The sequence below is a fragment of the Ornithodoros turicata genome, chromosome 1 (assembly GCF_037126465.1).
Source record: "Ornithodoros turicata isolate Travis chromosome 1, ASM3712646v1, whole genome shotgun sequence".
NCBI classification, from domain to species: Eukaryota; Metazoa; Arthropoda; class Arachnida; order Ixodida; family Argasidae; genus Ornithodoros; species Ornithodoros turicata.
Genome location: NC_088201.1, coordinates 138,938,660 through 138,960,606, shown reverse-complemented (window position 1 = coordinate 138,960,606; position 21,947 = coordinate 138,938,660). Strand labels below are relative to the sequence as shown.

The window sequence follows — 21,947 nt, the reverse complement described above, 5'->3', positions numbered from 1 at the left end:
TGGTATAGAAATAAGAGGAAGGAAGAACAGAAAAAAAAGAAGACGAGAGAGAAAACAGAGAGAACGTAAACAGTGAACATGTGCACGACTGAAGGCATTACGCCTTTGAAAACTGAGTGCAAATGGAACAAAATGCATTGAATCCTCGGTGTTTGACCCGAAATGCGCGCAATATTATGAATATGGTCAATGAAATGGACCAGCGGGAGTTGAACCAGCTCCCAACGGATATGCGTTCCGAAGATTCTACCGTTGCATCTCACTGGCAGCTGCAGGTACCTTTTCGACTGCTTTCGTTTCATTGATCTGATTGCTTTGGCCAAAATTCATGCAGTGTGTTGTGTCATCCTCTCTGTTCTTCGCCTCACCTTCTACTGTGATAATGAGTATGGTGGGCGGATACATATTTTACAAATTGCAAGATGCATTTTTGGGGTTGGTGCCTCTTCGCGCTTTTGACCCGGGCACTCCGAGCCCCAAAGGTTGGTGTCAGTCTCTGACTTCCCGGGGGAGGCGGCGCCCCCCCTAGTTCATGTTCCGGGGGGGGGGGGCAAGGGCCCCCGCGCCCCCCCGCAGTCGGGGCCTATGAGCTCGATGACGGAACTACTTGGAACAACGCGAGAATGACAGATAATCCTTCCCTCTTCATCTATCGCAAATACGGTCTTTAGCATCTGCAGAATGGCGAGGACCTTCTTCCTGTGTCGTGCGGGAAAATGCGCCAGAATGTTTTCGTCCCGAAGGTAACCACAGTGTTCCTGTTGCGTTTCCAACGTGCTCAATACTGGTTCCATTCTCGAAGTCTCTTAGCCGCTCTTGTGATAACCGGAGAAATGCGTCGACGAGGTGTCTCAGGTGTGAACGTAGGGCTACTGGCTGATGGCTCTGCAGTCTCCTTTTCAAGTCGAGATGGATGTACGATAAGTGTCGGTATATTTAGCTTGACCAATAGTTGTAGGATCCTCTCGAGATACGCGGGTCGCCACACATTTCGCGCTCTTGTGACCAAATAATAAACAAGGTCTACAACGTTGGTATTTGGTATTTGTTCACCATTGACAATGAGCTCAAACGTTTTACTATTCCAGCCGAGCACGGGTTTTAGTAAACGCAGTAATTGGCTTGCTCTCATATTGTAGCCGCTGCTCATAAAATTAACGATGGCATCTTCCTCCTCGTCCGCTTGAATCTGTGTCTGCTCTCTTGTCGATGCCACATGATTTGTCTCCTCACCTGCTGCACTAGGCTGTCTTAATGTGTTCGCGGGAGGATGCAATAGCTTGTGCAAGTACTGGATGATCTCCTTGGCCTTAATATCATCAGGCTCCTGTTTATTCAATATCGACGGAATAGTGCTTTCCCGATAGGGAACAAGCTCGTATTTCTGCATTATTTAAATGCCGATTGCTTTTGCGATGCTTTTGCCCGCTAAACTTGAAACGAGACCTAACAAGGGGGGCAACAAAAATTGCAAAAACCCGCCGGACTGATGAAGAATCCGTTTAACTTTCTTCACATCTGCACGGTCTTGCCTGGAAGCCAGTGTCCTAATGGGTGTTGCAAAAGGCTGCAATTGCTTTTTAACTTTCGCCGGTACGTCGATGTTTCCTTTGAGAGGTTCATACAAATCTCCCTGATTGTTCGTAGCTGTTCCCTGCTGGCATGTTGAATCAGGTTGTAACGATCTTCCCCTGTCTTTGCTTCAGCGATCATACGAAGGAAACGAATGTGTTTGTTAAGCCTTTTCATGACCTGTATACGATCTGTCTGTGATCATGTTGGGGAAATGTTGGTCCACACCTTATAGTGATCGTTGCTCTGTTGAGACAAGTCGATAACTAAGTATGAGTATGGTTTCTGACAGGCATCTTTATATATCGTGGGCAACAAATCATTTCGCCCGAAAATCTGCCTGGACAGCATACGCAGCTGGTCTGTAGTGCGTGGTGAACGAAATAAAACGAGAGCCGTGCTATTGAATTGTATTGTGCGATACAAAGGGTCGTTGACGAACAGTATTGCGAGATGAACACAGCCGTGATTGACAGGTGGTGACACCCAGCGATATAAAATTTGCAGATTTCTTTGAGTCTTTGCCGGTCGGCTAAACAGTCGTCAAATATAAATAATGAGTGGCTATAATTCTCCGGATCTGCAGGAATGTCTTGACTGAAATTTACTTCAGGAAGAGTATCGAATACCGGCTGCTTATAAAGATAGATATACCATATTTGCTTCCCAGGCGAAAATTTGAGCTGGGAAGCCAACTGGTACCAGTTCGTTCCCAGTTCGCACCAACTGGTGGTCAACTGGAACCAACTGGTACCAAACTGGTGGCAACTGGAAAGTAAACTGGTACCAGTTCAAGCTGGGCTGGTTGCAACTGGGCACTTTGTGGTACCAGTTCAAGCTGGACTGGTTGCAACTGGGAAGTGAACAGGTACCAGTTCAAGCTGGGCTGGCGGTAACTGGAAAGTGAACTGGTACCAGTTCAAGCTGGGCTGGTGGCAAGTGGGCAATGTGTGCAACCAGTTCAAGCTGGGATCGTGGCAACTGGAAAGTGGACTGGTACCAGTTCAAGCTGGACTGGCAGCATCTGGAAGTGAGGTGGTGCCAGTTCGAACTGGACCCGTTTACATATTTGGGAGGAAGTTTCGGTTTCAGTGCCAGGACAGGTTAATATGAAGATTGCAAGACGAAGTTATAAAAACGATCAGAAAGTAACTTTATTAGTAGAAATAATTATATTTCAATTTTTGGTAAAGTTCGTTAGTGTTAACGAAAGTTATTTTGGAACTCTTATATTTGTATTTTGTGCGTTCCTGCTCCCGCGTTGAACGATGCGTTTACAGTGCAACGGTCGCTTGCTTAGCAGCGTGCTTGTACAGCGATTCTTGCCCGTTATGTTCTTAGCGTGATGTGTGACATAGGCGTTGGTTTTATAATCTAAATGATTTGTCTGCAAGTTACGACAGTGCGACAGTACAATGAGCGCCAGCGGCCGGCGGGTGGGTGTTATAGGATTGCAGCTTGACTACAACTGTGGAGACCGCTTTATATCGTGAGTACTATATACTTAAGTGCTTTTCCGTTGTGCACCATTTAGAAATATTACTTCCATTAGAACCTCTTCTCTTTGTTCCGCGTCACATTCGTGGCACCTGCAAATGCATGGCGTTTTACGAGTAACATCCGGTTTATGTTAACGCTACCAGCAACTTTTTTCATTCATGTTTTTGTTTTTGCTTTTTTTTTCGTTCATTCTCGTGTTTTAGATCCTTCACACCACGGATGTTGTCGAACTAGCGTAGTGCGCCAGAGTAGTACTCATTGCCCCCGAAAGCTGGCGAATCTCTTAGTTGAAAGGTCCAACTACTGCACAACGAAAATGTTGAGAGATTCGCGTACTTTCCGAGGCCACGACCGCTCAGATTGAGTGACTGTCCAGGCACACACTACAATTACATGTTGTAATTGAATGCATATTCACTTGTGCCCTTTCAACTTTCCAGAAACCTTAAGCTGCTGGGGCTCAAAGGAAAATATCGATCCATTATGTGCTATTAAGAACATCTCAAATACTTTGTTGAATGATTCAAGATGTCCACAAGGCAGTCAAGCAAGGGACCAATCAACCATGAAGTATTATCTATTCCATGTAACTCTGTAGTTCATCTACTGCTATAATTTAATTACATTATAGTTACGCTACATGTACATTGAAATATGTGTAATGTTTGACTACAAATAAAATACAATTTTGCATTGCAGTTCTTTGGATCTGCCGTTGCTGGGAGCAGCAATCCTACAAAGGGGCACCGGTTACATACAAGCTAACCTCTGTCCGAACAGGCCGCTCTAAGTGAAGGCACTTCAACCGGTCCCAGCTCAACAATGAGGTTTGCAACCAGTTCCAGTCGAGACTGCGACTGGTTAGAAATCAGTTGGGCCAACTGGTACCAGTTGAGACTGGGACCGGCCAGAAACCAGTTGGGCCAACTGGTACCAGTTGATCGAACTGGTCCCTGTTCGATAACACAGCTCACCCAGTCCCAGTTAAACTGGTCCAGTTGCAACTGGGACTGAGAAACGTCTTCTTTCGCCAGACATCGTGTTCGGTCAATCCGAGTAAAAATAAAAATAAATGGTGACATGCCACCTTTGTCCTCCGGCCGATCGGCAGCACTACACAACAGCGCTGGGACTTCAAGTTCATCTGGCTAACGTTCATAACCTTGCAACACCCTGTATCCCATTTTGTGAGACACTCTGTACGCTCCGCAACTATACCAACCGCTATGAGCTTCATCTACATGATAGAGACGACGACGGGCAGGATGTCAGCACATTCTTTCATGAAAACGGACGCTACCTTGCCGGTGTACTTCGACATTTCGGATTTCCGTTACGCTTTTATGTTTTGCTGAAGGCGGAACTCGGTCGACATACGCCTGAGGATGAGATCATATTTGTCACTCAATTTATTCCTTCGAGTGTGCATACGCTGTGATCGGAATGAGACGTAGAACGTGCTGTCATTGAAGTAGGCACTGAAGTCACCAACAATTTAGAAAAGCTTGAAATGCAAGGGTCGGGATTTTTCTTATTTCGAATTCACGCCTGCATTCTGCATGTCGGTCGTCTCGCACTACAGCTCATTGGTTGTACCGACTTTGAATTGCCAAACGAATTGAAAAAAAAGTGTCGGTGTCTTCTGAGTGTCGACCTTCACGAGGATAGTGAACAGAACATGTGTTTCGCATTTTGCGTACTTGCCGGTCTACATCCTGCAAAGGGTTCTTACAGACGCAGAGCTTCATCCTACAGGTCATACCTGTCTCAATATGTATTTCCAGAGACGTTTCCTGTAGTGTTCCCGAAAGATGTAGAAATGTTTGAGAAGCAGAACGATGTGAGCATTAACGTGTACGGTTATGACAAAGATGAAAAATATGTTTACCCGATTAAGGTTGTCGACGACCAGTGCAAGAAGCATGTCGACCTACTGCTGATTGACTTCCATTTTGTACTCATTACTAATTTCAATGCTTTGTTCACACCACCTGGTTATTTTCACTGCAAACGGTGTGCGATGGGTTTCACCACCCCGGGTGTACTCGCCGATCATCTACTAATGTGTAAACAACAAAAAGTGTCCAAGACTATTTTTCCAAAGAAGGGTGAGACACTGTCGTTTGCCGGAGAGCATTTGATGTCGGAAGTTCCCTTCTACTGTGTATACGACTTTGAGAGTGTACTATCACCGTGTTCGGGAGGCAGGAATGTCTACGAGGAACACATCCCTTCATCCTTCTGTCTCCTCGTCATACGCTCGTGCGATTCGTATGTCTTGAAGAAACATATTTACCGTGGTGCAGACTGCGTTTCCGTTTTCATGGAACTATTGCGTAATTTGCATGATGAGCTGTATGCGATGTTGCACGAGACTGTGCCCTTGCAAATGACCCCAGGAGACGAACTCGAACATTCTGAAGCCACTCACTGTAACATCTGTAAAGAACCATTCACTAAGAAGCAGAAAGTGCGAGACCATGATCACGTAAGTGGAGAATTTTGCCAATCATTGTGTCAGGGATGTAATCTGAAACTGGTGATACCACGGAAAGTGCCCAACATTGCACATAATGCCAATTATGACCTCGGATTCATAGTAGCTCATCTGCACCTGCTTCGGAAGACAGACATCAGAGTGATAGCCTCCAGTTGTCAAAAGTTTAAGGCTATAGACATTGGTGTGTTCCGCTTCATAGACTCGTTAAGCTTCCTCAATGCTAGTCTCGACACATTGACGAAAAATCTATGTGACAAAGGTGAATCTAACTTCAGGTGTGTGCGTCAGTTTTTCGCAGAGGACTACTACTTCAGGTTGGTTGTACGTAAAGGGGTTTTCTGTTATAACTACGTTACCTCTTTTGAACGTTACGACGAGCCCTGTTTGCCATCACGTGACCAGTTCTTTAACCAACTGAACGGATCAGAAGTGAGCGAGGAAGATTACCGCCATGCGCAAAATGTGTTTGAAAAATTTCAACTGAAGAGCCTGGGCGAGTACTCGGATTTGTACCTTCCGACGGACGCATTGCTTCTGGCAGACGTGTTTCAAAACTTCCGAATATGGGCGTTGGAGATGCACAAAATTGAACCACTTCATTTCGTGTCACTCCCGTGACTAAGCATGTCTTGCGCGCTAAAAATGAGCCGGATTAATCTGGATTTAATCCACGATCCCGATGCCTATCTGTTAATTGAACGGGGCCTGCGTGGTGGTATGACCCAGTGTTCAACGCGAATGGCCACTGCAAATGTCCCAGGGACAGATCAGTACGATCCCGAAAAACCAAAGACCATAATTCATTACATGGACATAAATGGACTCTATGGCACAGTGATGCGTGAACCACTCCCATTCGGAGACTTTGAATGGCTGTCACCCGAAGAGGTTGCAGGTTTAGATGTAACCCTTGTTGCAGATTATGCAGATGTTGGTTATTTTTTAGAGGTAGACCTGGCCTACGTACAAGAGCTCCACGAACGACATAAAGATTTACCGCTCGCGCCCGAAAAAATGAGCGTCCCGTATGGGTTGCTTTCGGATTATCAGAAAGACCTGATGAAAAAATTTAACCTCCCACAGCATGATATAGAACCGAAATTACTCCTTACATTGCTTGACAAGAAGAAGTATTTTCTTCATTATCGCTGTCTAAAGTTGTACCTACAGTTGGGTCTTCGGCTCGAGAAAATTCACCGGGTGCTCAGGTTCAAACAAAAACCATTCCTGCGATCCTATGTTGACTTCCATCATGAACTACGCAAGCAGGCAACCAATACCTTCGAACGTAACCTGTACAAGTGTTTAATTAACTCCGTATATGGGAAAACATGTATGAATGTACGAAAGTTCGTCGACTGTCGCTTAGCAACTTCCGAGGAGCAAGTGTTGAGATTCTTGCGTAAACCGAACCTCAAACAATTCTAATTCTAAGCTCTAACGTAGTCTTGTTTCAGTTCGCTCAATCGATAGTCCGTATGCGACAGCCTCTGTACCTGGGGTTCACTATTCTCGAGCTGTCTAAAGTCATGATGTATGACTTTTATTATAACAACTTGCTTCGGGTAGCCCCGGACACAAGGCTCTTGTATATGGACACAGATTCTTATATCGTGAAGCTGAGCAATGAGAAGGCCCTTCGGAGCTCGCCGATACCCACCTTGATACATCTGGTCATTCTTGTGATGACTCGATGTATTCTATGAAAAACAAGATGGTGCTAGGAAAATTTAAGAACGAAATGCCCCACGACCACATCCTAGGGTTCTGTTGCCTGAAACCAAAGCTCTATGCACTAGACCTCCATAGTAAGAGACGATACAATCGTGCTAAGGGGGTGAAACAATGTGAAGCCCAGAAGTTGCATTATTCAATGTACATAGACTCTCTTAAGCTTGGTGAAGTGTACAAAGTTTGTCAGAACCTCATTGTGCGCAAGGAAAATATAAATAAAAGTGTATGTGTTACGAAAGTAGCTTTAAATCCCCTAGACACAAAGCGTTTCATTTGTGAGGATGGTATCCACATGTTACCCTTTGGGTACGCATCCAATGGAAAGATGTAGACTGTTTTTATGCATATGTTGCCCTACCTGGCTGTTGTTGTTGTAATGCTGTTTTTTTTATATATATATATATAAGATTGTGCCTGTAACGACATGGAAATAAATACAATTTTATTGTGTCAAAGTACACTGCAACATGACATGTTGTCTGTCTTCCTTGGGAATTGCTTCCGTACAAGGACGGGTACCAGCTTGTCGTTCAGTGTGAAGTTCGTTGACGAAAATCTCTGAGTGCACTCTCGGAGCGAGAATCCACAAGCGAGCATGCTGCCTACATACAGGCAGTAGAGGCCACATGTAGCTGATCCATAGCCCTGAAGTCTTTTCTTGTTATAGTAAAATGACCTGGTAGGGTGAATGAATTGGTAGAATTCTTTGTAGACGGGCTGAATGCCGTAACTATCAAAATACGTAACCACATTGTCACCGGAAACATAAGTCATGGTCCAGTGTTCACCGTTACTGCTCCTTGGAGCTGTGTTAATCACATAAATCCCGGGTATGGCTTCCTGTCTTGCGATTTCATTGCATGCAAAGGTTCCCCGAAACAGTTCTCTGGTGCAGTAGTGTCTACTGAATGCTGCATAGAACTGCCACTCCTCCATGTTTATTTTTCAGACAAATTTCACTCGTCTGTCTTTATTGATTTCTAGCACACGTGGTGTTTCGGATACAAACAACACCGTAACTGCTTCTGTTAGATTGGCAGCAAACGTTAGGGTCAGACGAACGTTGGCTTGAACAACAGGACAAAGAGCATTCACTTCTGCATCTGGAGTCAGATGGTAATAAAGCATAAATGTCTCTTTTGCATACGCAGCTGGAGCTATTGGTATATCCTTGCGTTTTAGTTTGTGAAGCAGGTGTATATAGGCTTTGGAATAGATGTCTCGTTGGAAGTCGAACTCATCCGTGTACTGTTGTCCACCAACGTCCAGTAGTGCTCGTTTTAGTTTGAAGTTCTCAAGCTTGAATGGGTTTCGTGGTCTGCTACCTTGGTAGGCATCGCTCCTGACCATCAATACTGTTAACTTGGAGGGAACTCGCTCGCTGTACAAGTCGTCAAATATCACCTGAGATTGGTTAGGGGCGATGGTTCTGTACTTAATTTCCAGTCCTCGGAGAAGGTATACTGCAGGTGTTGTTTGAAGTCTTCGTTCTATACCAACAAGTATACTCGGCGATAACTGAACACGTCGGAGATAGAGCACGATACGTGAAAATTCCACAGTGTGCTTTTCTGTTGCACCATCAGCTTGCAAGAGACGAAAATCGTCCGACGCTTGACGTAGCACAACTCTTATGTCGGTTCCGTTAAGAATGAGCTTCTGTTGTTGACATATGTCGCTGAAGATTGGGCTGTACATGTCACACAGTGCCGATCCTTTGGTTCGCTTGTAACGAGCGAAAACTCCTTTTGAATCAGATGTGGGAGCATATACCTCACTCGTGCCTAAAGGGTCTGGCTCGTATAACATTGCTGAAAGGGTGTGTGTCTGAGTTACATTGTTGGCATTCGTAATGATGTCCAAGTAGGAAAGGTAGCCATAATGTTCGAAACTCGAAACCAAGGTTGAATTCAGGTAGATATGTACGTGTTGAAACAATGATGAACCAAACGCTTGGACAGGTATGACTGCATCAGGTGTTGTTGAAGTGCTTGTTGTAGTTACCGCTGGATCTCCATTCTTTCGAATGATCTTGCACTGAATATGCAAAAAGCTGGATTGAAGATCAAAGAAGCCCCCACCGAGTCCCGGAACATTGTACTCGATCACTCCGCTTGATGTCGGAGCAGATACTGGGAAAAACTCGACGTATTCAGGCTTCTCCAAAGCAAAGTTTGTAGGTGGAAGAGAGAAGAGTTCCAGCTGGTTTGTAGTACACAGACAGGAATCTTTATGCACTACTGCAATAGACATTTCTTTTTTTTTTTTTTTCTGTCAAGTAAAGAAGTCAGATTTCCTCCGCTTCTCTGCAGGTCGAGCTTTTTTAACGGCCTTGCGTTTTCTTCCTTTCCCTGTGAGTCTCTGAAGTAACTCGTCACGAGTTTTATGCACTGTGCGGTCTACTCCTTTCTTGACGGCTTCTCGAAATGATGCTCCTTGCTGGACTTCCTCGGCTATATGTCTTCCAGTATCAAGGAGCTTTCTTCCAACGTATGGCGCTACCTTCTTGGTCAGTATAGGCAAGAAACCCCTCAATACGTCACCAAATATGCCTCCTCCAATCTGATAAAGCTCGGGAGCAGTATAGTGTGGTAGATGCTCTCGCTTTCCTGCACCAAAATGTGCTATGCAACATGGTGGGTTTGTTATATACATTTACGTAGGTGGATCGTCAACCCGACACGTCCAGAGCCAGAAATGAATGGAATGAAATCACCTATCTCGTTTGCCAACTCGATTTGAATGGTTGTCAATTCCTTCGCAGATACATATTTATAGTACAGGTTTGTGAATAAATAAGACATCACATCATTCCTACCCTGGACTCTGAACGGTATCGATCGAAGAAGTGGTGCTGTCACGTCACCCACAAATTCGTTCTCGATGACATCGCAGTATATGAAAATATAGTTTTGAGCAGGGAATAGACAAATGTCTCGTTCGGCGACTGCATAACTTGAGAAAGTTGTCCTCTTTCCGAAGCCCAACATCAAAGCCAAATAAGGATGAAAGGTCACATAGCCATCGTTCATGCGTTCCAAGTGACAAATTCCGTTGTATGGGTTACATACGAGGAGACGAGCATCTTGCGACAAATGAAGTTTTGTTCGATAGGCATGGTTAATGGAATTAACGAGGTCCTTCCCCGATTCGTAGTAGCCTTCTGGAACTTCATACTTTACCGTTCGTGAACGATAGGTAACTATGTTAATCGTTTCTTCCGTATCCACCTGGTATTTGAGTAGCTTCACGGGTGGCCCTCTGTCCAACTCTCCACAGCTGATTATCTTTTCAGCCATGCCAAGCTTAGCGGCAAGAGTTGCGCTAATTTCCAAACCATAGTTCAGAGGAAGTTGTATCTCATAATGACCGCTACCACGTATAATTCTTGTCTTATACTGCAAATGTTTTGCTAAAAATTGTCTCAAAGACAAGAGAATGTTTTCATTAGCGTTGAACTTGACCTTCTCTGTTGCTTCAATCGTAGAACCAAGGAATGTCGTTTCCAATATACTATTGACTGTGTCAGTTACATTTTTAATCGCAAAAGGGATGTTGATTTCTGTTAAAGCGGCCTCCCACCTACCCTCCAACGTCTGTGGATGGGCTAGCTTTACTCGGAACTTGCTCATTGTGTTGTCGGGAAACACATCCAAAGATGCCTTTGAGAGCAGGTTCACATAGAACTGGTCAACCATGTTTTTTTTTTCTTTTTCTGATGAAATTTCTACGCGTACGCTTAATTTATATCGCCAGAAAATGCGTTGACGTTGTCACAGCGAAACTAGCGTGCTGCGGTTTGAAACCGAAATTACAGTCGGTCAATAGCTTGAAACCAGAGGGCATCTGGCAACACCTAGGAATTCGAAACTGAAACCAGAACTACACGTGGAGCAACCAAGCTTGGCGTCCATTCATTTAAAACCGAAACCGAAACTACAGACGGCCAAAGCTTGAAAACTAGAGGGCGCTTGGTGGGAACCGAAACTACCTGGCGCTCTGACGCGGCAACCAAACTAGGACTGACGTCAACCCGATCGGAAAAATACTATTAAATGTCATCAGATGTTATTGCCTGTTATTAAATGTCATTTGTGTGTTATTACATGTCATTTGCGTGTTATTACATGTCATTGTGCGTTATTACATGTCATTGCGTGTTATTAAATGTCATTAAACGTGCATCCAGTTGCCCATCAAACACTATCGACACGTGAGTTCCCATTGTTTACCTGAGTTAACCGTTACCTTATCCTGGCGGCGCATGTTATTGAAACCTGGGAACCCATTGTTCACACTATCGATACATCATTTCCATTGTTTTCTGATATATCTTATCGTGCGTGTGCGTGTCGCATGTAACCTGAGCGGCCCATTGTTAACAAGTGCTATATCTATCACTACTTGAGCCTCAAGAAGAGCACATACTGCTCAAATGTGTATGTGCTTCCTGACATGGAGAGGAGCAGCACTAAGGCGAGCAATGGTAAAAGCAATGCCCGAAAACCTGTTTTCCTTCCTAATGCTTCACTATTTTTCGTGGAGGGCAGCTTTGTTTTGTTTAGTGACTTAGTCAAGACCCTTGGCTCACAGTATAGCTGACTACGGGTCACATGCGACCAGTGTGTGTGATTCACTGATCTAGGCATTGCTTCAACCTCATCCAGAAATAAATAACGTACCCGAGAGCGCGCAGCACTTGTTATCTCCATTATCTCCAACTCTGCTCAAGAACGATTTTATTTCGACGATGTTTGTGGTGTCTAATCGCTCTACTGTTACAGTTTCTGCTACCCTATGCTCTATCCCATGTCGGTCTTCATACCATGGACCCAGGCAAATGGGTATTGGGTTACTGGAAATCTTCAATAAAGTTTGGAAACCTGGTTGAAAGGTGCGCTGCAACTGAACACAGCGGTCGCATTATGAAACCGCGTTTTCCTTGTTTTCCTTCTGGCCTATGTAAAGTCGCTGGTTGCTATGCAATTTAGTTTTGGATCCTTAGAGCATTACGTTGCCGAGCAGAGAGAACGGCTCCCTGAACTGGGCAACTTCCTGACATTGCAGCATACTGCCGGATGAAAGGTACGTTAACGCGAGAACTTAAGAAAGAAGACCGGAAGCGTTGGCGTAAGTTTTGTCAACTCCTTTCACCGTTTGAGACAGCCACAAAGATTTGGAGGACAACTCGAGCGCTGAAGGATGCGCCCCCACAACACAATCCTTTCGCGGCATTCGCTATCGTTAGGGGTGTAGATGAAATCACGCTAGCGACACATTTGTCCGTCGTCCTAAGGACATCGGCGGCTGCCTCGATGACTGCGGTACACAGCAGTTTTGTCCAGAGCTTCACCAAGACTGCCCGTCCATAGGGGCTAAGGACTGCAACTTCACTCTAATCGAGCTGAAGACTGCGTTGAAACTTGCGAGTGTGCGATCGTCCCCAGGACCAGATAAAATCACCTATGCCGCACTCCGTAACCTTGACGAGCGGTCACTGCAAGCTCTCCTTCATGTTTATAATACGTCTTGGCTACAGGGACCTGTACCATCTACCTGGAAGAAGGCGTTGGTTGTTCCAATCCTAAAACGAGGCAAACCCTCAAATGCCCTATCCTCCTTTCTCCCTGTCAGCCTGACAAGCTGTATGGGAAACTGATGGAGAGAATGGTTTTGCATCGCCTCGACTGGTGGCTCGAAAAACAAAGTGTGTTCCTCAAGGAATGGCTGGATTTCGCCGCCACCGAAGCTCCATGGATGCAGTTCTCGACCTAGTCTCTACAGTCCAAGATGCTCGTGCTCATCGGCGGATTGTTGTGTTTTCCTGGACATCAAGCGCGCATGATGATACCGTCTAGCACATTTGTGTGCTCCACGCCTTGCGGTTTTTTGGAGTATCTGGTCGACTCTTCAGCTGGCTCCACGATTTCATTACGGACCGGGCGTCGCCTTTCGCATCAAACCTCATCCACAGCTGCGGAACTCTATGCCATACTCTCCTTCTGCAGCACATCGTTCACTTTACCCCACGGGATTGGGTCGTATTCACTGACTCAACACCTGCGCTGCAAGCAATAGAAAATTATGGCATCCGAGGCTCCTCCGCACCGTTGGTCATGGATGTGTTAATGGCTTACAAACTTGTCTACGAAGCATGGCACAGGCTGGTTTTCCAATGGATTACAGCCCCTTGCGATGTCGAAGGGAATGAATAGGCGGATAGCGCAGCAGAAGCAGTCTCTTGTGTCGGTGACGGACGCGTATTGCACTGCTGAGAGGAGATCATCGGTCCGTACTTCAACGTCTCGTGACTCCTCTGGCTATACCCGCCAAGGGACCGCTGACATTCTCCACCCCCACCCCCACCCCACCCGCCATACTGAGCAGGGTTTATTCCGCGCTCGGTTTCTGCATGCCTCAACATATCTCTCGTCAAGATGCAGCATTAGTTCATCGAATTTGCCTGTGGGTTTCACAGCATAGTGGCGTTACCGCTTGAGGCAAGTTGTCTCTCCCCACTGCAGCCACTGCAGTGCTCTTGAAGTTCTAAAGCACATTCTTCTCCATTGCACACACTTCCAACCTTCCCGAACCGTACCCTCCGGATCCCTTAACCAGCTAGACTCTCGCCCCCCTCTCTCACAAAATTGCTTGGTCCCTGGCCACATCCACTCGACCAACGTTCTGCCCTCAAGGCTCTATTCACCTTTCTGGACACCATAGGGCTTCGATCCTTATTGTGAAGGGGCTCATTATTTCATTCCCGGCATCACCACCAGCAATAGGGTAATATATCGACCTGCGGTGAAACTCCCCAGTCACGATCTCGTAATAAAGTTGTTAGTTTTAGATCATCTTACATTTTCCCCGCATAAGTATTAGGGTTGTCACCGTTACCGTGCGCAAATACCGAACACCGGGAGGGAGGGGGGATAGTTGACGCCCGTGGTAAAAAACGACACCCTCCAACTCGTGTGAAACTCTCCATCCAAATAATACAATACAATACAATACAATAATACTGTAAATGAGGTGTTGTTCCTCTACATGAGTCCCGACCGACAGTGATGGTATGCCACGGAGAGGCGATGACGGTGGCCTATCTCCATGGCCGCGGCTGTGGAACTGAGGCAGGTGCTCCAGGCGCGTGGCCATCTTCGTCGTTGTCCACCGGGCGCTACAATATTGTGGCGACCCGTGGAAGACGATGGAGAGGTGCCTCTGCTGCCACGCGCTACTGCGCTGGCACGACAGTTACACCGGCGCGGCCATGGAGTAAGCCACCGTCATCGCCTCTCCGTGGCATACCATCATCACCGGTCGGGACTCGTGTAGAGGAAGACCTTCGTCCTCTACATTTAGTGACCCGAACAACGACCATCATGTTCGGCGTAATTCGTATTCCTACCATCCCAAATTTCCCAACGACGGCTATTATCGGGCAGCAACATCCGCTCTACCTGCTCAAGACAGCAGACGATGACGCTAGGGCCCGCCTATCGTGACTCACCGAGCACGTCTACCCACCGGGGCTCGTTATAGACTCTTTTCACTGACCTCATTCCGTCCGCCATACTTTTGTTTTCGCACGCGCTCGCACCACAGTTAAAGCTGGTAGCGTGCACGCGCCATGCACAAAAGTATGGCTGCCGCAAGCAGGGGGAAAGGCTATGCCCTCTGCGACAGTGACGTCAGATGAAAAGAGTCTATAGGAGGTACGCTCGCTTCTACGCCCGCTCCTACTGTTGTGCGCTGCTATGCCCCCCTGAATTTTTTCCCTGTCTTGGATTGGATGAAGTGGATTGTGGGAGACCATATTAAATTATTGAGACTTGAAAGCTCCGCTCACATTTAGTGCACGCTATCTGCTCTTTATAACGCGCATTGCGTTAAATTTCTTCATAACGTACACTATCCATAACGCGGCTGCTCCGATCTTCTCCCACGTGCAGGAATGGCGCTGATCGCGAGAGTACTGCCATCTAAGGAATCGGTGCCGCCGCTGCGTTTGTTTACGTTCTGTGCCAAAGAAAATGGCAGCACATCAACCTACTGCTTCGAAAGGGCTTGGAAAATTACAGTCGTCCGTGAGACAGCTTCATGTCCCTGACAGTCTTTGTGCGGCACAGATTGCTAGTGTAAACATGTAGCGACGGGCTGCTGGTACGATGATAGGCGATATCAGCACACCGTAACCTCAGTATCGGTGCTACACAACTGGGCACTCGTCTCAGCAGTGTGTGTAGATTGCCGTGTCGCGACGTCTATTGGGAAGACAGTGAGGACTCTATGTTGTGATGTGTGTACTACGCCTGCTATATTGAAATAATCTATCCGCCTGCAGATAGGGGTTCACAGATGATCTTCCAAGGTTGATGCAGTTGCGCGACCAGCTGGTGTGACGAATGTCAACGTACAATACTTATTCATGATATCCGTCATGTTTGTGTACCAATTGTGGTGTGTATACGACGGCGTAAATAAGGCGCAAGACACGTGAACTTTCCAACAGCTGCAATCCCACAGTCGTCTGCTCCACACCAATTCATACTATACTATACTAACACAATTCATACATTGACTTGAGAGTGTGAAACGATGATAAATATAATAACACCTTATACTAGCGTAAATGTGCATTACTGAAAGCAAGGGAATTTTCTGAGACGTTTCAGCTTAGTTCAGTTGATTCCATTCGTGTAACACACCAATGCAGACGATTCCTTTTATCTGCTTGCTTATTCCTACCTCCCTATGTGGAAGTTGCTAAGGCGCAATATTGAAAGTACAAAAGCATTGAGGGTGAGCAGGATTGCCTCCACGCCTGAAAGGATGACTCCCTTTTCTAACAGTTTCGCATGTTGTTCCCATTTTTATTTCTCAGTTTCAAATAAATAAATAAATTAAGGCACAATGTGAATGATGGCCTTTTGTTGCCTCATATGTTCCCGATCAAACAGCCCGAGCCCGCATTTGCATGACAGCTCTGCTGTGACATATGAATTTAATTACCAAGTGCGAAAAACGTGTATATAGAATGGACTTCCACGCCATGAGCAGTGGACGCAGGAACTTAACACTTGCACATTCAGGGAGTGGCAAACTTTTTACTTCACATAAACGCACTCCCACCTGTAGGTTGGGCAACCCAAAAAGCAAAATTGATGCTATCATGCCCAGTCAGGGCATGCACTTTAACTTGCGGTTCTGCCGACCCTTTGTTGAGGGCTGTTGCGTGCGTGGCCTTGTGGTGGGATGAGCTACCCAGGACCACAACAAAGTTGGAAATGCGCGACGGGGCAGCGAAGGTCGCCATCATATTATGGGAAGTCTTGGAAGACATAACAACGACCGAAAAGAGAGGACCCAAGTGGCTGCCAGAGAGCAGAGCTTGAGAAGTCTGGACCTAGCATTATCGCCCTGAGACAAGGTCGGCCAAACAGCAGAAGGAGAAGACAAAAGAGAACCTCCCTTTAAAGCCGGGTGTCTGACCTTCAGAGGGGGAGATCGTCGAAGCGAGAGTCGTCGTCAGGGTTTCAATAAGCGGAGAGCCACCAGGTGTGACCAAGCCTCACCCAGGACCTGTGGCCAAGCGTCGAGGACCCACGGAGCTTCCGACAAGACTGGATCTACACTTGCACCAACCTACAAGACAGACAGAAGAGGAGAGGATCCGAGAGGCATGACCGGGCAGCGAGGCGTCGGCAACGGAATCGCCCACTACGAGATAAGTCTGAACGCACGCACACCCTTAGCATAAGGTTAGTCAGTCCCGTAAATGTGTTTTGTAAATAAATCGTTCGTTTTCTCGAACGTTTCGCCTCTGTCTCTCACTCGAAAGCGAACCCTGATTCGTGCGACCACCTCCTCGGAGGCCTGGGTCCTCGCAATGCTATATAGGATAGCTGAGAAGGTAATAAAATGAGTGCCATTTGTTCAGGAGACTAAATGACAAGAATATTGAAGCATCAAATGGCAGACATCATCTGGTTGGTTGTTCCCGTGTGCTATACCGTTAGCGTTCTACAGCGGCGTGCCGGGCCTTCCATTGCTTATATTTGGACGCCGTAAGCACTCTTCGTTGCCGTCACATGGCGTGTTCATCGCCGCAAGATTGACGTATAGGGGGCGACACTGTCACCTTTCTTGTGTGGATAACACGTGGGCCGATGTTTGGGGTTAATGGTTCTTTTCCGCAATTCTTGTGTATATACAACGGAACATCACTTGTGTCGCGATGGTAAGATACTGTTCGGTTCCCCAATGCTCCATCTACTACATGCATTGAATGCGGAATACGCGTGTAAAAGCCGACGACGCGTCCCGCCACGGCAGTTCTCCGTTCTCCGCAGCACCCCGACACAGTTCGATCTCGGAGCGAGTGCAGTGACGGCGCTTGTACTATGCCCCACGGCTGTCGTTTTTTGGCAAGGACGCAGCGTGGCTCTATTAATCTGCTCTCCGATTTGCTGCTGCGCCGTCCTTGACAAACAGGTACCGTTATACAGCTATCGCTGTAAAAAAAAAGAAAGACAGACAGAAAAATAGAGAGAGAGATCAATAAATTTCATGCCTTGAAGATCCCAGAGAAGTTCGTAGCTTAGTGCACACGCATAAAATATTTCATTGTGGTTCAACTTACGTTTATTCTATCTTTATACATTACCATCATATATCCTCAACCTGTGTAGGTCATGCTTGTAAGCTACAGGCCTTTTTTTCTTTTTTTGGCACGTCTGATTATTTGTATAACCCCCGATTGCACGTTCTAAGCAGGAGGTGACAGGTAAGCAACAGCCGGTAGGTAGGAGTAGTAGATACTGGACTCTCATAGTGCGCAACGCCCAACTGGCCTGAACACGATTTAATTAGCAATTAGAGCTAATTGGGACCCCCCACATTAATCAGCACCCTCCAGGGAGCCACCACACTAATTGGGAAAAGTCTAACTCGTGCCCAGACCAGCTGAGCGTTGTGCACTATGAGAGTCCATAAAAAAGAAAAATAATAGGCAGAAAATAAAATAAAAAGATAGAAATAGAGTGGAGAGAAACAATTTATTCGAAAATCAACGATGCCGAGGCGAAGAAGCCGCTCCGCAACACCCGAGTGACCAGCGCCCGCCATGTTGGTAGTTTGCACCCAGCAGTTGCAGAGATCGACGACAGGTGGCCACGTAGTTGCAAGGCATCACACCAGATGCCGCCACCGTCATAGCTCTAGACGAGAAAGACAGAACAAGATACTAGCGGCAGGTAAAAATGGCAGCACTGCTAAACAAGTCTAGGCATGCGAGAGAAAAGGTCTAACCGCTACTGCTAAAACAGCACGGAGAAAACAGTACACATCGGGGGAAAAAGGCTTACGGGGACGATCGCTTAGGCCTAACCTCAACGTCACAACACTATGCAGCTAACACAAGGCGGGAACCACTGGGCACACATCGCTAAACATGCGTCAACACGAACGAAAGGCTTGCTCACCGCAAAGCAAGTCTAAACATGCGAGAAAAGGCTTAACACGAGCGCGGTCAAATCACTCGTTGGTCACCGCTAAACACAGCAAACATACGAGAAAAGGAGCGCGCTTAGGCCTAACCTCAACGTCACAACACTATGCAGCTAACACAAGGCGGGAACCACTGGGCACACATCGCTAAACATGTGTCAACACGAACAAAAGGCTTGCTCACCGCAAAACAAGTCTAAACATGCTAGAAAAGGCTTAACACGAGCGCGGTCAAATCACTCGTTGGTCACCGCTAAACACGGCAAACATACGAGAAAAGGAGCGCGTCAAATCACTCACCTTTTCCCCCGCGGCAACTTCCAGGCAGAGACTGAGCGAGCGCGGGGAACACACGTCTGCCCTGTACGACAGCCAGCCAGAAACTGAGCGAGCGCTGGGAGCGCACGTCCGTCTTCCGCGACAGCCCGAGAGAAACTGAGTGACGCGACGCGCAGCGGCAGCTATGGATGCGCGCGCGCCCTCTTCTTCACCCGTCCGCGCATGCGCGCGCGCGCGCTCCTAGCGCCCTCTGCGCCGCCCGCGGGTGTTTTCGGTTTCGACTCCCTGCTGTGCGCGCGCGCGCGCTGCTAGCGGCGACGGGTGGCTTCTGAGTTTCGGTTTCATTCTCCGTTCTTTGCGCGCGCGCGCGTTTATCTCTATAAAGGCAGCGCGCACCGCGCTCGCGTCATCACTACGTGAAGATGTTCAGCTACCACTCGCTACAGAATTGTTCCCGCACCCACGCTTCTTGGGAAGAAGTGGAGAAGGAATGTTTCAACAGCGAAAGTCCCCGCAACGAGCTCGTCATCACTGCTTTTCGCTACGTGATAGACATGGTAGGCTTTGGCAATATAGGAGAGATCTCGCCGAGTCCGCTGCAGGAGATGGTGCGTCGAATTTACGTCCGTTACAAGAACATCTGCATAACGGTTCCGGACGGACCCCTGGGACTGATGAGCGAATTTGTGAGCTTGGCCAATGCAGAATTCAACTACATCGCTGCAGACATCGTGGACCTTCTCGCTAGTGCCATCGCTCATATTAAGCACGCCCTACGGAAGCAGCGACATTTGCAAGCAGTCTATATCGCCAACTTTGTCATTGATTTATTGACATACCGATTGGTTATTGACATGCAACGCATTAAACAGTCCGAATAACTTTGACGAGACTCTGTGTGTTCTTTCACTGAAACATCTTTATTGAATACAAACAAAAGAGTTGGTCAATAGATGCCTGCACCCTCCCTCCCTTGTCTGATCTCACGAACGCAGCATTACGAGATGATCAGACGTGTCAGAAAAGGGGAATCTTCATCGCAGCGCCGTCATTGCGCGGGTCACTGCACCAGCATGATGACAGAATGGTAATTCTTTTCGTACACCCATTCCGCTACCAGACTGCCACGATAACCCGTGCTTCTCTTGTCTGCGAGAGAGAGAGAGAGAGGAGCATGTCTCGACTAGAACTTTTATTCTCGATTACATGCGCGTGCAGCTCTTTGTTCCACGGTTACTCGATGCCTGACGTCGACAGTCTCGGGCTCTCTTCCGGGTTTTCCGGTGCTGCACAAAGTGGGAGTACTATCGTAATGCGATACGCATCAAAACACCCGTAAAGCTTACCGTATTCGCAGCTCCCATAAGGGAAGGAGTGTACGGCATCCACGAGATAGCGTTTGTCGTCGTAGGGGACCAAGCTCTTCTTGAGTCTCGAAATGGTGTACATCGTTTGCTTTATACTCTGGATGGTGCACTGCTTCTGAGAGACCATCTTTTCATTGAACAGAGAATCTCGGTACACTTCGTGCAATAAGTGTTTCCTCACCACGTCTTTCTTAACTCCTTTCGCTCTCGCGATCTGTTTGTGTGACCCAGCCAAGAGAATGCTGTACATTTTCGCTCGGATGGCTATGACACCAGCTCCGGTGGCGCAGCGGTAACGCGTGCGCTTGGAGACTGGGAGGTCCGCAGTTCGAATCCGCGGGCCGGCTGTGCCGTCTGGGGTTTTTCCTGGGTTTCCCTCAGATGTGTAATAGGCGTATGCCGGCACAGTTCCCCTGAAGTCGGCCCGTGGACGCAGCTATCCTCCCCCCGAGCGGATTCCGCTCGGTCTTCCACTTCACCCTTTCCTCTCCTCCTCTCCACCACCTTTCCCTTCCCGAGAAACATGCCGCCTAATCAGGCAGGCAGACCTCTCGGGTTCCTCCCAACGACACTCCTCCTCCCCCTCCTCCTCCGATGGCTACGACTTCCTGAATAACACCACTTCCCGTCTCGTCTTTGAAGTACCCCATCTGGTTTGCGTGCTCGTCGTTGAAAAGCGGGTGGTCCGGTGGATAGGAAGACAGATCTAACGCATTCTCAATCTTCATCAGCTGTTCTTCCAGACTTGCACACGTGAGAGAGAAAATTATGCTGTCCGTATCGCTATAGATCAATTGCACTGGACACGACAAGCGAGAAAAGAGCGACTCGTAGACGAAGCTGTACATTCGGACTTTGGATATTTCTAGAATGGCAAAGCCCACGTAAAGGGAGTGCGTGCATTTGATGCGGCGCTGTTTCATCTCGTACAAGATGCACTTGTCACTCAGAATGAGAAAATGCTGACTGTCGACGGAGCTAGCCTTTTGTAGTGCACTTTCTTTGTCGTAGGCTATTGTGTACCTTTTCATGCGTCTCACATTTTGTATCGACTTACCGAACGTGCTGTTCGACATGGTTTTGTACAGAAGTCTCTCGAATTTCGTGCTCGCGGCATTCCTCAACGCGACGTTTCTCTGCACGAAGGTTCGCAAAAAGTCGTCTTGGCGGAACGAGAGGATGCTGTGAACACGTTTTATTTTCATGCCCAACCTCACGTACAGAGCGAGCAATGTATAATGAACGACGTAGCGTTCTTTGTCATAGCACGTCAGCAAGAGTTTCTTTGTGGGAGGGGCGTTCAGCGCCAACGCATCTTTCAGGTGTCGCTGGTAGGGGGACAGTTCGTTCTCGTCCACGCACCTGTGTTCGGGTGCCAGGGGAAAATCCCTGGTGAGCACGTGCAGTTCTTCGGGATACAACAAGTCTACCACATACACGTAACCCACTTCCGGATCGTAACGAATGTTGAGAAAATCAATCTCGCT

The 21,947-nt window shown here is 47.3% G+C and overlaps 1 protein-coding gene and 1 long non-coding RNA gene across 3 annotated transcripts in view; one reads left to right on the top strand and one right to left on the bottom strand.

The window, feature by feature from the left end:
• The window catches only part of LOC135369854 (uncharacterized), a 97,512-nt gene that overhangs the window by 35,423 nt on the left and 40,142 nt on the right, over positions 1-21,947 (bottom strand). The window lies entirely within an intron of this gene.
• Positions 2,836-3,929, top strand: LOC135369850 (uncharacterized). The gene is made up of 3 exons (XR_010415134.1): positions 2,836-3,061; positions 3,513-3,642; positions 3,772-3,929. It is a non-coding gene; the product is annotated as an uncharacterized LOC135369850 (long non-coding RNA).